Source organism: Piliocolobus tephrosceles, unplaced genomic scaffold, assembly GCF_002776525.5.
Source record: "Piliocolobus tephrosceles isolate RC106 unplaced genomic scaffold, ASM277652v3 unscaffolded_40, whole genome shotgun sequence".
In the NCBI taxonomy this organism is placed as follows: domain Eukaryota; kingdom Metazoa; phylum Chordata; class Mammalia; order Primates; family Cercopithecidae; genus Piliocolobus; species Piliocolobus tephrosceles.
The window spans coordinates 54825-70153 of NW_022324309.1; the positions used below are offsets into that span (position 1 = coordinate 54825).

Genomic DNA, 15329 nt, shown 5'->3' on the forward strand with positions numbered 1-15329 from the left:
GGCAACCTCCCAAAGATGGAGAAGGGGTGGGCTTTCAGCCTGTCATAGGCCCATGGGTTTGTTCCTAACTAGATCCCCATTCCTGCTGCTGTCCAGAGCCACCACCAACCTCCCCAAGAGTCTGATTTATCACCCTGAGTGAAATCAGAAATTCACTGTAAAACCTTGCCCCACCTCCCTCCAGCTTCCTGGGGTCTGGCTTTTGAAAAGGGATGAATAGGGCTGGGCATGGTGGTTCGTGCCTGTAATCCCAGCACTTTAGGAGACCAAGGTGGGCGGATCACGAGGTCAGGAGATAGAGACCTTCCTGGCTAACAAGGTGAAACCCTGTCTCTACTAAAAATACAAAATATTCGCCAGGCGTGGTGGCCTGTAGTCCCAGCAACTCAGGAGGCTGAGGCAGGAGAATGGCGTGAACCCAGGAGGCGGAGCTTGCAGTGAGCTGAGGAGATGGGGCCACTGAACTCCAGCGTGAGCGACAGAGCAAGGCTCTGTCTCAAAAAAAAAGAAAAAGAAAATGGATGAATATAGAATATTGGTGTTATTATTACCTCTGAAAAGATTGCTAGTCCTTGATCTAGACTATAATTATGTTTGTTTACATTTAATAGCTATCTTCCAACTACATAAATTTCCCCATTCCAACTTTTATGTTTGTGCATGTAAATATGTTCATTTCTAAAGAGATAAGATTAGTTTTCTTTTGAATTTGTTTACCAAGTGTGCTAACCATAAAATCTTCCACAAATGCCATAGATCAGGGGTCCCCAACCTTTTTGTCACCAGCGTCCAGTTTCATGGAAGACAGTTTTTCCACTAGTTAGATTTTCATTAGGAGCGTGCAACCTAGATCCCTCTCATGTACAATTCACAATAGGGTTTGTGATCCTGTGAGAATCTAATGCTGTTGCTGATGGGATAATCTGATTTGTCAGGAGATGGAGCTCAGGCAGTAATGCTCAGACGCCTGCTGCTCATCTCCTGCGAGGTAGCATGGTTCCTAACAGGTCACAGAATGATGCCGGTCTACTGCCAGGGAGTTGGGGGTCCCTGCCATAGGTGATCTACCTGAGATCTGGATAGAGGAGGCACTCAATAAATATTTGTTGCATTAAATAAGCATGCCAACTCACTGTACAACAGCAACCAACTCACTTCCTAGAAAACCAGGCCATTCAATCATCGTCTGGCCTCTCCTCACCGCTCTCATACATAGGAGACTCCTCTCTATACCAGATCTTATCATTCCACAGCATTTTAACGTCCACATCTGTGATCCATTAAAACTAGACACATGGCCGGGCGCGGTGGCTCAAGCCTGTAATCCCAGCACTTTGGGAGGCCTAGACGGGCGGATCACGAGGTCAGGAGATCGAGACCATCCTGGCTAACACAGTGAAACCCCGTCTCTACTAAAAAATACAAAAAACTAGCCGGGCGAGGTGGCGGGCACCTGTAGTCCCAGCTACTCGGGAGGCTGAGGCAGGAAAATGGCCTGAACCCAGGAGGCGGAGCTTGCAGTGAGCCGAGATCCGGCCACTGCACTCCAGCCTGGGCCACAGAGCGAGACTCCGTCTCAAAAAAAAAAAAAAAAAAAACTAGACACAGCTTATATTCAATGTTACATCCTTTCAAACACTGTCTTGCCAGTTTTTTCTGCCCCTTGATCTATTTCCCCAATTAGAACCATCAAACCTGCATCATTCTACATATTCCTTCTTCACTCAGTTTCACTGAAAGTGGGTAGAAGAAATATCACACAGGAATGATCTCATGATTTAGCTGATTCTTTCTCATTCCTCAAAACATGCTTCCTAAAACTTTCTCAGCTTATCCCCACCCCTTTTTTTGTAAATTTATCTGCATCTAAGCCTCTCATGGTCTTCCTATCTTCAAAGAGCAGTCTTTATTTCCTTCAAAGCCTATCCTCACCTGCTCTTTTATTTTCATCTCCTTCTGCTTCCTCAGGGACCTTCCTTAATGGATTATCTCCTAGTTCTACAGTATGCTCAACCTACTTCTGTTGAGTGATTCTTTCACTGTAATGTAGACATCTGCTTATTTAGAAAATCTTTCTTTGAGTCCTGTTACTCCTTCCTTTTCTTCCTGACATAGAAAAAAAAACCCATAAAGCAAAAGTTTGCTCCAATATAAAGGAAAAATTTTCACTTCCTACAGTTCATTCACTCAGACTCTAAAATTCTACTCCAAAAACCACTCTCACTACAATAATCAATATACTCTTTGATGTTGTATACAATGGATACATTTCAGACATGTTGGTGACATTTTCAGAGTAATGAAAGCTACTGACCCCTCCTACCTGTTGAAATACCTTTGTTGGCTTTTATAACAGAGTTTTCTCCTAAGTAATCTACTGCTCTGACCCCTCTGAAGTAGATAGCTCTGTTAATTCCTCTCTCTATGTCCACAATAACATTTCTTTGGTTCCTTCTCAGCCAAAAGTTCACCTAGTTTTCACATTCTCCCTGGGTATACCATCCATTGTTGCTGTGCTTTTAAATTACCAACTATAGTCAATGAGCCCGATCTATCAGCAGATCAGATCTGTGATAGACTGACTTGTGTCTCCCTAAAAATTCATATGTTGAAACCCTAGCCCCCAGTATTTTTAAATATGACTGTATTTGGAGATAGGGACTTTAAAGATGTGATTAATAAGTTAAAATGAGACCAAGAGGGAGGAGCCTCGTCTCATTTGACGGGTGTCCTTAAACAAAGAGGAAATTTGTGCTCTCTTTGGCAGCATATATACTAATATAGGAAGGATACACAAAAGATTAGCACAACCCCTGTGCACAGTTGACATGCATATCTGTGAAGTGTCTCATATTAAAAGACAGAGAAAGAAAGAGAGAGAGAAGTTTGAAACTTATTGAAATCTGAACACACAGAGAGACAACAGGGATGTGTGTGGGCACCGAGGAAAGACCACGTGAGAACACAGCGAGAAGGCAGCCATCTGCAAGCCAAGGAAAGAGCCTCTGGAGAAATCAAACTTGCCAACACCTTGATCTTGGACTTCTCATCTCCAGAGTTGTAAGAAATCAATTACTATTGTTTAAACCATCCAATCCGTGGTATTTTGTTATGGCAGCACTAGTAAACTAACCTGAGATCCTTCTCTTGAGCTCCAGATCCCTCAATACAGAAGCATTCTAGTTAACAAAAACTGAATGTTTTGTAACTTCCCAAATCCTTGTTCGTGATTATATTCATTTTTCTACCCTCAAAATCTGATTCTCTTCTTTTATTCCTGTACTGTACTGATAGTAGGAATACAGCTAACCAGTTTCCCAAACCAGAAACCTGGGAGTTATCACTGGTACATTCAGTTTTTTCATCCACCAATTTTACTCATTTACCAAGTCAGGTTCATACTGCAAATCTAAAATCCATCCTCCTTCTCCATATCATTATTTCCCACTTAAATGTTTTATCAACCTCCTTGTTGGTTTCCCATCTTACTACAGCCAGAATAAACTTAGCAAAATGCAAATCTCATTATGTCATTCCTTTGCTATAAATTTTTCACTGGTTTTTCATAGCCAACAAAATAAATCCTAAGTCTTCATTATGGCATAAAATGCCCTCCACAGCCTAGTGACGGCATCCACTATCATCTGCCTTTCCCAGTCTATAGTCCAGGCATCCTGAATCACGTGGCGTTTTTGAAGGTTGAATAATCTTTCCTCCTTGCCTTTTTCCAGCCTTCCCTTCATTACCTGCCTTTTTTTTTTTTTTTTTTTTTTTTTTTTTTTTTTATTACAGGAGCCTCCCTCTCTCGCCCAGGCTGGAGTGCAGTGATGTGATCTCAACTCCTCTGCCTCCCAGGTTCAAGCGATTCTCCTACCTCAGCCTCCCAAGTAACTGGGACTGCAGACATGCATCACCAACCTGGGCTAATTTTTGTATTTTTAGGAGAGATGGGGTTTCACCATGTTGTCCAGGATGGTCTTGAACTCCTCACCTTAGGTGATCCTTCCACCTCAGCCTCCCTAAGTGCTGGGATTACAGGCATGAGCCACTACGCCCAGCCACCTGCCTAACTATCATTCTTCTCCTACAAAAGTAAACACAGACGACATTTGTGGAAAGTCTTACTTAAACGACCTGCCACAGGCTAACCTGATCTAGGAGCTGCTCCAGTAACAGCCATGAGAGCGTTGTGTATATTAATTCCCTATCACACTAGCATTGCAATAGACTCTTTACCTGTGAGTCTAAGGCACTGGATTTAAAGTCTTTGAAAAACCATGTCTTTGTATCCTGAGGGTCCGGTATGAATTCAATAAATGTAAATTGGTGGAAGAATAAATGAATGACTGAATGAATGAACATATGAATGCAGGTTTAGGCATGTCAAATTCCTTATAGAATTTCCTGAGGGATAAGCCATTAGTAGACACAGATATATTCTGAGTCTGAGAATTTTCTTAGATAAATGTTTTCAGATAAACACCCTAATCCCTCAAGATATTAAATTTTCCCAACTCTTATTTAAAAAATACAGCCACTTCCTACAGGCAATTTATTGGCATATCTACTTAGTTCTGCAGTTTCATAAACATCTAATGTCATGGTCAAACACATGTGCCCTTAAGGCCAAGGTCCTCAAACTTTGTATTGTTTTATATTACTTATATTCTACCAGGTGAGTGTGTGTTGGAGGGGAAGTTCTTCTTTTCTCAAAAAAGTGAAATAGTAAAGTTCACCTTTGTAATACAATTGATTCAAAATAAGTAGGCCCTAAGTGTGCATCACTTTAGAAAGCAATTATTTTGATTTTTTACTAAAGTTTTATAATTACTATTCATTAAAATTTCATATTATTCCAGCCTCTAACAGAAGTTAAAAAAAAAAAAAAAAAAAAAACTACCTACCTGCAGCTTTTGTTGAAAATATGAGTTTCTTTTCCTGCTTTTCTTACAAGTCTCTCAAATTACTCAACTTTCTTATCTACTAATTCTTATCTAGTAATTTAGAGTCACTACAAATTGTTCAACTCTGTTCTTACTACTGCGGCTTGCTAACTTCTTGGGTTTTTAACTGTATCATTCTTTATTGAGTTTCTGCTGCTTTTTGTTTATTTGTTTGTCTGTTTGTTTTTAGAGACAAGGTCTTGCTCTGCCACCCAAGCTGGAGTGCAGTGGCGCGATCTCGGCTCACTGTAATCTTTGCCTCCTGGGTTCGAGTGATTCTTCTGACTCAGCCTCCAGAGTAGCTGGGATTACAGGCATGCACCACCATGCCCAGCTGTTTTTTTTCCTTTTCTTTTCACCATGTTGGCCAGACTGGTCTCAAACTCCTGGCCTCAAATGTGCCTGCCTGGGCCTCCTAAAGTGCTGGGATTACTGGCGTGAGCCACCGCACACTGCCAAGTTTCTACTGTTTCTTAATTGTGAGTGCATGTTTACATGAAGCATATGCCCAAGTCTCTGGAATATGTATAAGAATGAGTTATAGAGAGACTTCCTACCTGCTATAATACGTACCTATTTCTATCTCAGGCCTGTGTGCCTGCAGCTAGAACTGTAGATGTCGGGAATAGGATGACCTCTCAGGTATTATGCTTGCATAAAGCTTTGTTATTCCTCAGTTATCTCATTTATCATAGTATTATAATGAGTGATAAAGCTGTTGTCCCCTTGACTAGTTTATAAGTGAGCATAGTGTCTTCCTACTTGTCTTTCTTTATTATTTTTTATTTTTTGAGACAGAGTCTCTTCCTGTCTCCCAGGCTGGAGTACGGTGGTGTGATGTCAGCTCACTGCAACCTCCGCCTCTTGAATTAAAGCGATTCTCATGCCTCAGCCTCCCTCATGCCACTACGCCCACCTAATTTTTGCATTTTTAATAGAGATGGGGTTTGGCCATGTTGACCAGGCTGCTCTTGAACTCCTGACCTCAAGTGATCTGCCCGCCTCAGCCTCCCAAAGTGTTGGGATTACAGGCATAAGCCCAACCTCTCTCTCTATTCTTAGCACCAGGAACAGCCTAGCATTTATAGATGTTCAACAAATTGTTGTTGTTTTAAATTGCTTTAGCCAGCTTCTTATCTCTTGTCAATGTTGAAATAATTTTCCTTAACTTTTTGGTAGGGTAGAATCTTTTTTATAAATGCTTCTTTTTAATTTTTTCACTTAAATGAATGTTTAATCATTAACTGTAAACCCATTTTGGATGTATTTTACCATGTTTAGTTGCAGTTTAGACATCACTCAGTCCCACTATACTCTGCTCTTCATCACTGAATTTGTTGCACCAAATTCAGTTCCTAGCTGTCTTTAAACTATATGGACTGTTAGTCTTTCTTGGTTATCCTTATAGTTTGGAAACCTGTCTAGTATTTTCTTTCTCTGGCTCAAAACTCTATTATTCATTTTAGAATGTAGGTATTGTATATTGGCCACAACTTCATATTTCTATTGATTATTACACTGTGATTCATATTAAGATAGATATATTTCAGGATGCCAAAGATGAGTTATGAAGTGAACAAAAATCCTGATCAATGGTTTACATTTATCCTGGGAAATACTATACATCTATTTGCCGTGGTAACCAGGCTTGTTTTCTTACATCGTTTCTTTCCCTTGCATCTCTGGCCTGTTTTGAAACATAACGACCAAAATGCTAACTAATACAACCATTTGATGATGCCGGATAGGAAAAAGAAAAAAGACATCTGGGTAGCCACAATCTCCATAAGAACTAAGTATGCACTTTCCTTTAAAGGACATATCTGAAGTGATCTAATTGACTGTGTTGTTGAAGGACAGAAACCTGAGATCAAAAAATCATAACTAGTGAGTTTGAATCCTGATCAAATAAACATTCATTAAATCCAATGAGTAATACCCATGGAAAATCAAGCAAGTGTGTAATCACAGTAACTTGAAAATTGCTATTCTTAATCTCGGAGACTCTATCAGTGATCAGCCTGTCAGGACTTAAGAGCAGAAGGTGACTATCACAAGGTCTTTGGAATGGAATAAAGGCAGGAATCACAAGTAAAGGACCTGCTAGAATTTAGAGACAGTGCAATAGGGACAGTGCCACCAAAAGGTATCTGTGAATAAACGGAAATGCAAAGTATTTACATGACTCACATCAGGGGGTCTTTGCATAGCCAGTCACCTTGGAATGAATCAGTACCAGGGAAGAGTAAACCAATAAACCAAGAAATTGATGATGAGAACTAGAGAAGAGTCATAAAATAAGGTGATGAACAGACCATTTGTGAGTCCCAAAGCTTCCATATCCAGCTAGTCTTTGTGAAATAGTTGAGGATAGAAGTGGGTCTGCTGTTGAGTTTCTGTGACCATTGGTGGTAAGAATGCAAATATATATAAAATACTCAAAGCTAATTTAACTGTTACTTTAAATTTTAGAAATCTGAATATCCAGAAGATAGAACACAGGATCCCCTCCTTCTGGAGACATCAAGAATATAAATCAGATGAAATCTGTTAGTCTTTGAGACATCACTTCTGATGATTACACGTGGTGTTAATACTTTCATTTTTGCTTTCACAATGCTGTTACTTCAAAGACTAGCTGCTGAAGGAGAAGATTGCAATATAAATGAGATATTTAATTCCTACGATGCCTAATATAGGCTTATGTTTTAAAAGGAGATTCAAGCTTATTTCTAGGTCAGTAAAAACATGTATAGCGACTGTTATTTTAGGGTTCATGAAACTAATCAGTAGTCCATATACTTTAATTAATGTTGCATCTATATCCTTTATTGAAACATAATCATTAATTTGTGGGCCATTTTTGTGGAACTGTCAGTGGAATAGATGGCCTTTATGAATTGAGACCAAGGCTGATACTTCACGCAATTTACTGAAAATAATAAGCCTTATCAGAACAGAATACGTTCACTGTGTTACATTTAAACATCATAATGATTCTTGAACATAAACTCTGAGATGGTTATGGGGATCTGACCTTAGCAAGAACATCACTTACATTTATACTAGCATCTAAATAAGCATGGTGCATTCCTAATTTCCTGTATGCATTCAATTATATAAGAGTCAGTACTGTAAAAGTATGTTTTTTAATCCTTGGAGCTCTTCTACCATAGAGATGATTTTATATATATATGTATAGACACACACCAAACACACATTCTCTCTCAATTGGGGCGTACTGTGAATACAAAAATCCAATTTCAGCTTGAGTTGTATATATGTTTACATTCACAACATAAAAAGTTCTGAAGCTTGACCCAATTGTGCTTGACTTTACTGTTACACTTGTAAGGTAACAGTACTTTCTAAAATATTGATGTTGCTCTTAAACATTAAACTCTTCAAAGATACTAAATGTGGTACAGAATATATACAGACAACATGATGAGGCAGTTACATTGCTTACATAAACAGTGAAGTTTCCATATTTGGATGTATTTTCATTGTGTATATATTATTCCATCTGGTAGCCTACCCTGAGGGTTTATTTTATCACCCTACTTGTCCCATAAAGATTCTTGAGATTTTTATTGTAAGAAACAATGAAAATGCTAATTAGTTATATTTTTCATCATAATCTTTTTTTTATACTAAAGGATCTCTCTCCTTTTTTGTTTCTGCTTCTATATGCTATTTCCAATGAGTTTTGTTGCCCCAAAGCTATCATTTTTAGGCTTCTAATATTGTTTTCTGTTCACAGGGCTTAATAACTGCTTTGTAATGGATTCTGTTTACCTCAGAGGCAGGCATTTTGGAGAATTCAGCTTGTATTAGGGCAGAATTAAAAAATTCTATGTGGCTTTGGGGGCTTCTTCCCTCAGAAAATTAAAATGGTTTAATCTTTTGACTGAAAGAGGAGCTGACATGATTCTTTTTAAAATGAGACACTAGGATTCGAAATGGATCACAAAAGAAGACAATCCTGCATGCATTTAAATGCATAGACAGTATATTTTATGCACATAATTATTTTAGCTCTTTTAATTATTATTTCTTACCTGCTTTTAAAAAAATGGCTGCCTAACCAAGCACTGGAAGTTGAGGTTCTGTTGCTTCAATAACAATAACCACGGAGTCCAAGTTGCACATTCTTTTTAAAAGCTTCTTTTTCGACCTAAAATTTTCTCCATTCCTCTGTTCCCTTTAGTCATGAAAAGTCCATTTCATAACTGAATTAAATAATGCTAAATTTAGTACCCAAAAAGGGGTTCTTTAATTTATTCATTTGCTCATTTAAACACGCATTTCTCTGTGCCCCTAATACCTGCATAGATTGATGGCAGGCACAAAGGGTCACCTTTTCATAGCGTGGTTAGTGATAGAATAAGGTAAAGGAAAAAGTCGGAGACGGTTTAGACTTCAGTAGACATAGATAAAAGAATTAAAAGGGAAAACTGCATTTAATTTTAGAGACGATTAATTTGCATGAGAATAGTTGTCACCTACAAGACAATTTAAAGGAGAGCAGTCATTAACTGATATAAGAAACAATAGTCATCACCTACCACCAATTTTTATAGCCCAAACAAGGTACAAAACAGGGAGGACATTGTGCTACAAGTTGGAATAGAAAATATATGATCCCCGCCTCTTTGCTATCTGGCTGGGAAGACAAGATTAATTCCAGAAAGCATTATCTTCATTTTATCTCCACCTTCTCACTCCCTGGCCCTTTGTCAATATTTCTCTTCTGCACTCATCACTATCTGCCTTGTTTTAGTTATTCCTACATGCACGTGTGATACTTACGATACCAGACTGTGAACCCCATGAGGGCAACAACTGTTTCATCGCCGTATAAATAAAACCAGGCAGCATTCCTTGAAACAGAGAACACACAACAAATATTAGAGAATGAATAAATCAAACTATAAAGCAGGATAACATATGCTAATGCCACATAAATGGGATCTTTGATCAGATATCATGTTCGCAAGGCCTTCTCCAGTTACCTGATGCATATTGTTCCTCTGGTCTAGCAGCTCTTTAACCACTCACTCTGCTTCATTTGCAAAATTCTTATTGCTACCTTTCATTATAGTAAATGTTAACTTATGTTTAGCGTAATACAGTCGTATATAAGCTCTTTGGGAGAAGAAAATTTGTTTTATCCACTGCCATAAAAATCCCTTCAATTTAGAGCACTGCCTGACACAAAGTTGCACTCCAATATTTGTTGATCAAAGAAATGAAGAAGTAAAAGTATAGGGAATACTGATAATTTTTGTTTTAGATAAGTTGATTTAAGCCATCCAGTTATAGTTAGTGAATACCCAAATACTAAATGAGAAGGAGCCGGTCCCTTATCTTCTTAAAAATCCTGAGTGATGTGCTAACATAATACTTACATGTTGGTTTAGGTATTGAACTATCAATAATATCATGCTTTACGGTGAATTCCTGTAATTCACATCCTAGAACTGTTTTCATCATTTGAACAAGTTATTCACATGTAGTGTATCTGAAGCCATATAAACAAGCAACTCCCCAAAGGAAACTTATTTCAAACTAGCATTTGGCTGGGATGCGTGGTCCCTAAAGAGCTGACATTGCCCAGGAATATTCATTTCTGACTGCTGCACTGAGGTCAGGATTCCAGGACCTCTGCTGCTACTAAATAACAGATGTTTCAGTGTTTCAACTTCCTTTTCACTGGCTAGAGGTATGGGGGATATAGGGGTGGCATAGATGGATTCTAGAATCCCTTCCAGTTCCAATGCTTACAGATTATATTGTTTGATAGTAAGGATTGTTTTGATGGAGGAATGGGGAAGGTGATGGGAAGCAGCAGGATAATCGCATTCCAACTAAACACATGTGCTCTGTAACCACGATTTTTTACCTGTGCCTACATTTGGTGACATTTCTGATAGAAATACTTAAAATGCATCAGTAACAAATAAGTTCTCTCTCTCTCTCCCTCTCTCTCTCTCTCTCCATAGATATATATATATATTCTCTCTATATATATGAGATATATATATATATTCACCAACCACAAAATGAAGACTTATGTATTGCAGTTTCAATAGAAAGTTAATAAACTTCCTTCTACTAAATTTTTGTGTATATAAATGAGTTTTAGGCTTTCTAATTTCTCTTCATCATTTAATTATAACTATTCACATTTTCTTTGTTGAATGTCAAGAAGCCTGTTTATACTATGAAAAAAACAATTGAAATATGTGAATGCTGGTTTTATATCAGAAATTGAGGATTATTTTTAATACCGTACAAGGAAATGTCCTTTACTGAATGTCCATATGAAATGGCCTTTTTTCATTTCCTAATGACATAATTAGGCTAACTAAGCAGCTAATACTAACTTAAAGATAATTAAATGAAACTCCCAAAAAGGTATAAAGTCTAAGTAGAGAATAGTGCAGTGGGAAAGATACTGTTTAAAAGCAATTGGTACAATACTATAAAATGTAATCAATATGAATTTGCTTTAATTGTAACTGATTGTCTCATTTTCAAAAACATGCTCTCAAATACTGAGAGAACATAAGTTATCATAACTTGAACTTATTCATTTGATCAATACAATAGTAAACTTTCCTCATTTTCTTTTTTACAAGTTAAGGAACATAAAAATAATTTTTCAAGATTTTTATATGCCTTTGCTAAGTGCAGCTTTTCATTACATAAGTTATTTCTCTCAGGGATGTATGGAAGAATTAAAGATATTATTTAAAAACATAGGGGTATTAATACACAATAAATTATATTATTGGGATATTTAAAATAAAAATAAGTAGTCTTTCAGGTACATTTTCAGTAATGGTCACATTTCCTAATTGATAGAATACAGTGTAAATTAAAAGCCAGGAATAGTAATTGAAAAAGAATGTAAAATGTGTTAAGATTCCTAAACTGTGCTATTCTTTCTATGAGACACCAATACATATTCAAAAATGTAAAGACTCCATTGAATCAGCCAAAAATTACCAGTATTCTCCATGAATGATATATAAACTGGTCCTACTAATCAGCCATTTAATGATTATTGAAAGACACTGCACTCTTTCTGTATTGCAACATTATACAGCGAAAGCTGGAAAAAAGACTTCAAAAATGAAGCAATGACAAGAGAATCTGAATGGGAAACATGTTTCTATTATACATTCGTTAAAATGCTTTAGCTATATGTAACACAATAGCCAGTTAAAAGTATTTTAAGAAACAGTTGTTTGTTGTCTCTCTTAACAAGAACTCTGAAGTTAGGCAGTTTAATGGTTGATTCAGCAGGTTAAGAATGCTTGTTCAACATTTCTGCTCTGCCATTATTTGGTTTGTTGGTGATATTCCTACTCAGGGTGTTAAAATGACTACAGCAGCCATAAGCATCACATGTTAATAGAACAACTTGCAAAGAATAAAGAAAGGTCAACCTTCCCAAGTGTCAGGGACTTCTAGAAGACTCCCCAACTATCTTGTTAGCTAAAACATCTTTACTTGTCCATCTCTAAACAAATCATTGCCAAAGACAGATGGGATTGGCATGACTGACTTAGACAATATATCGATTTATCTCATGAAACACTGATTGAATACTACTTTTTTCTGAGCAAAGTTTTGTATCAAGCACCAAGCATCATGCCTGTCATCCTGTGCATTTTTGATGAATAAACGAAGAAATCCTATGGTTTTTTTTATATGCTTTTTCTAATGGTGTCATTACACATGGGGATAGAGGAGGCACTCCAGTCTACTATGATCTTACTAGTTGGCATTTCTTAAACAATTCTGCAGGAGGATAGAGTAGTAATGACGAGTATCCTAGAGACCCTGTCATGTAGTGTTGAAAGATGTCAGTAGATCTCAGAAGAGTTTTATCTTCTGCAGAAAGAGACCACAATAGGAGCACTAATTGGAAAGATGCTGGTAGCATTTCTATAGTCTGTGCAAGAAATAGACACTCAAAACCAATGTGAAAAGTTCTGCTTTCTAATATTCTTGGCAAAAGGAATATTTAATGTATTTAAGTAATACCATAACTGGCATTTCATGCATGTACAATTCTAATATCTAAACATGATTGGGACATTCTGTGCCTAGAGAGAAAATATGACTAAGAGGCCTGAAAATTTGAGGAGAGCAGTATAATCAATGACCAGATCAGAATAGCATAGTTACAACAAAGGTAAGTTATAATCCAAAAAAATAGAAAAATAAAGGATGAGAATCACCTATAAAGTCTAAATGATAAAAAATGCAAACTCTTTCATGTTTTTTCTTTAAGAGAAATGAGAAGTGGAAATAACATTTCAGAGATCCATGGACTTGAAGTCTTAAGAGCTTAAATTCATGGGAAGTAATGGTAGGAAAGGCACAGTAAACAGAGATGGTTCCATTGCTGCTTGCAGGAAACAGCCTTGTTTTTTCTCTTTTCTTTACTTTTTAATGATTCTCTGGCTTCTTACTTGAGCCATTGGGAAAATAGGGACCATCTACAAATAGAGCCTTTATTTAGTAAAATAGTTGTAATAAGAAAATGGAGTACTTCATCATCATCTGAAAGCAAAAGGGATACTGCTGAGTACAAGGAAAGCCTCTGTCTGTAATTAGAAGTTATTTTCAATGAAGACAAGATTAATCAGAAGAAAAAAGTGCAACACGGACTTCTGGAATATTGTAACAAGATGTGTAAATTTCCTTCTTGGTGATAAGTGTAGCAAATTGCGTTATATTTTTCAATATATTGCTACCAGTTTCATTTTAAGAAGTTAGAGGATTTTGCAATACAAGCAACTTTTGGCAACACATACTCTGGGTAGACCTTAAGTGTCTCTATGTAGTTACTTTGAGTAGTCTCTGGTAGACCTTGAGGTAGAGCTTACTACTTAGAAACAGTTTACAGCGGGGCTCTTCAATTGCCTGTGGATCCAGGGCCTGTTAGGAACCAAGGTGCACAGCAGGAGGTGAACAGAGGGCAAGCCAGAGAATCTTCGTCGGTATTTACAGCCACTCCCCATCACTCGCAATACCACCTGAGCTTCACCTTCCGTCAGATCAGCAGTGGCTTTAGGTTCTCATAGGAACACAAACCCTGTTGTGAACTGCGCATGTGAGGGATGCAGATTGCACATTCCTTATGAGAATCTAATGCCTCATCATACGTCACTGTCTCCCATTGCCCCCAGATAGGACCACCTAGTTTCAGAAAAACAAGCTCAGGGCTCCCACTCATTTTACATTATGGTGAGTTGTGTAATTATTTCTTTATATATTACAATGTAATACCAATAGAAATAAAATGCACAATAAATATAATGCATTTGAATCATCACCAAACCATCATCCCATTCTTGGTCTGTGGAAAAACTGTCTTCCACGAAACTGGTCCTTGGTGCCAAAAAGTTTGGGGACTGCTGGTTTACAGCAAGGCTCAGAAGTAGCAACACAGATGAGTGCTGATAAAATTAGAAACTCTGTACGTGTCTAAAACAAGACTAGGAGAGCGATAAGAATCTGTCTTTCTACTGCAAGAACTATCACCCTTCCAGATTTGGTTGCTATGAACTGGACAGTTACCTAAGCATTAAGATCATATAGGCTCTGAAAATTCTTCAGAGTCATTAGAATTTTTGAGGACTAACATACACCAGTGCATGAGTCTGTCCAGGTTCTCACAAACACTTCCCTCTGATCAGATTACATGTATAGAGATATCCATCTGACAATGGAAGCAGAGCACTATAGCACTAACTAGGAGGTTGATATGTTGATATCAGATGCTGCAGTGTCAGTGGTAAAATTTGGTTCTCTGAGATAAACGATTTCACAGCTAAAGATGGGAAAATTCAACGTTAGGTGTAGCCAGTACCTGCTCTATGAGCTATTTGTCACTGTGGAATCTGGTTTTCTTCAGAATGGCAGTGTCAACTACATATTTGCTATCACAAAAGTAGTTAAATTTCTACTTCACAGCTTTACTTGAATTCTGATAAAATATATTTTGTTCTACATAAGGGAAAAAGCTAACAATGAAGAAAGAAAAGTTCTCTAAAAATGAGGAACATTCTGACAAAGACAAATTGTTTGAGAACTTTCTCCTAATATGAATAAGTAAAAAGCAATGCTATTCTGATGCCAAGAGAACCTCTTTCTTCCTGAACCCCGGTGGGCAGAAGTTGTCCTGTGAAATCTGTTTCTGCCTTTATCTATGTTCCTTAGAGGGAAGAGAAGCACAATTCCTAGATCTCACAGAGCATATTTAAGTGACTGAAGATATTACCCTCCTCCTCACTCCCCAAACACATGCCTACACTAAACAGAATGCAGTCATAGAACTTTCTTTCTGGCAAAGAAAGGCATTAA

General features: G+C 37.5%; 1 non-coding gene across 1 annotated transcript; it reads left to right on the forward strand.

Moving 5' to 3' along the window:
- The first annotated feature begins 2751 nt into the window (after nt 1–2751).
- Nucleotides 2752–2858, forward strand: LOC111550250. The gene has a single exon (XR_002733972.1). It is a non-coding gene; the product is annotated as a U6 spliceosomal RNA (small nuclear RNA).
- Nucleotides 2859–15329: the final 12471 nt, after the last annotated feature.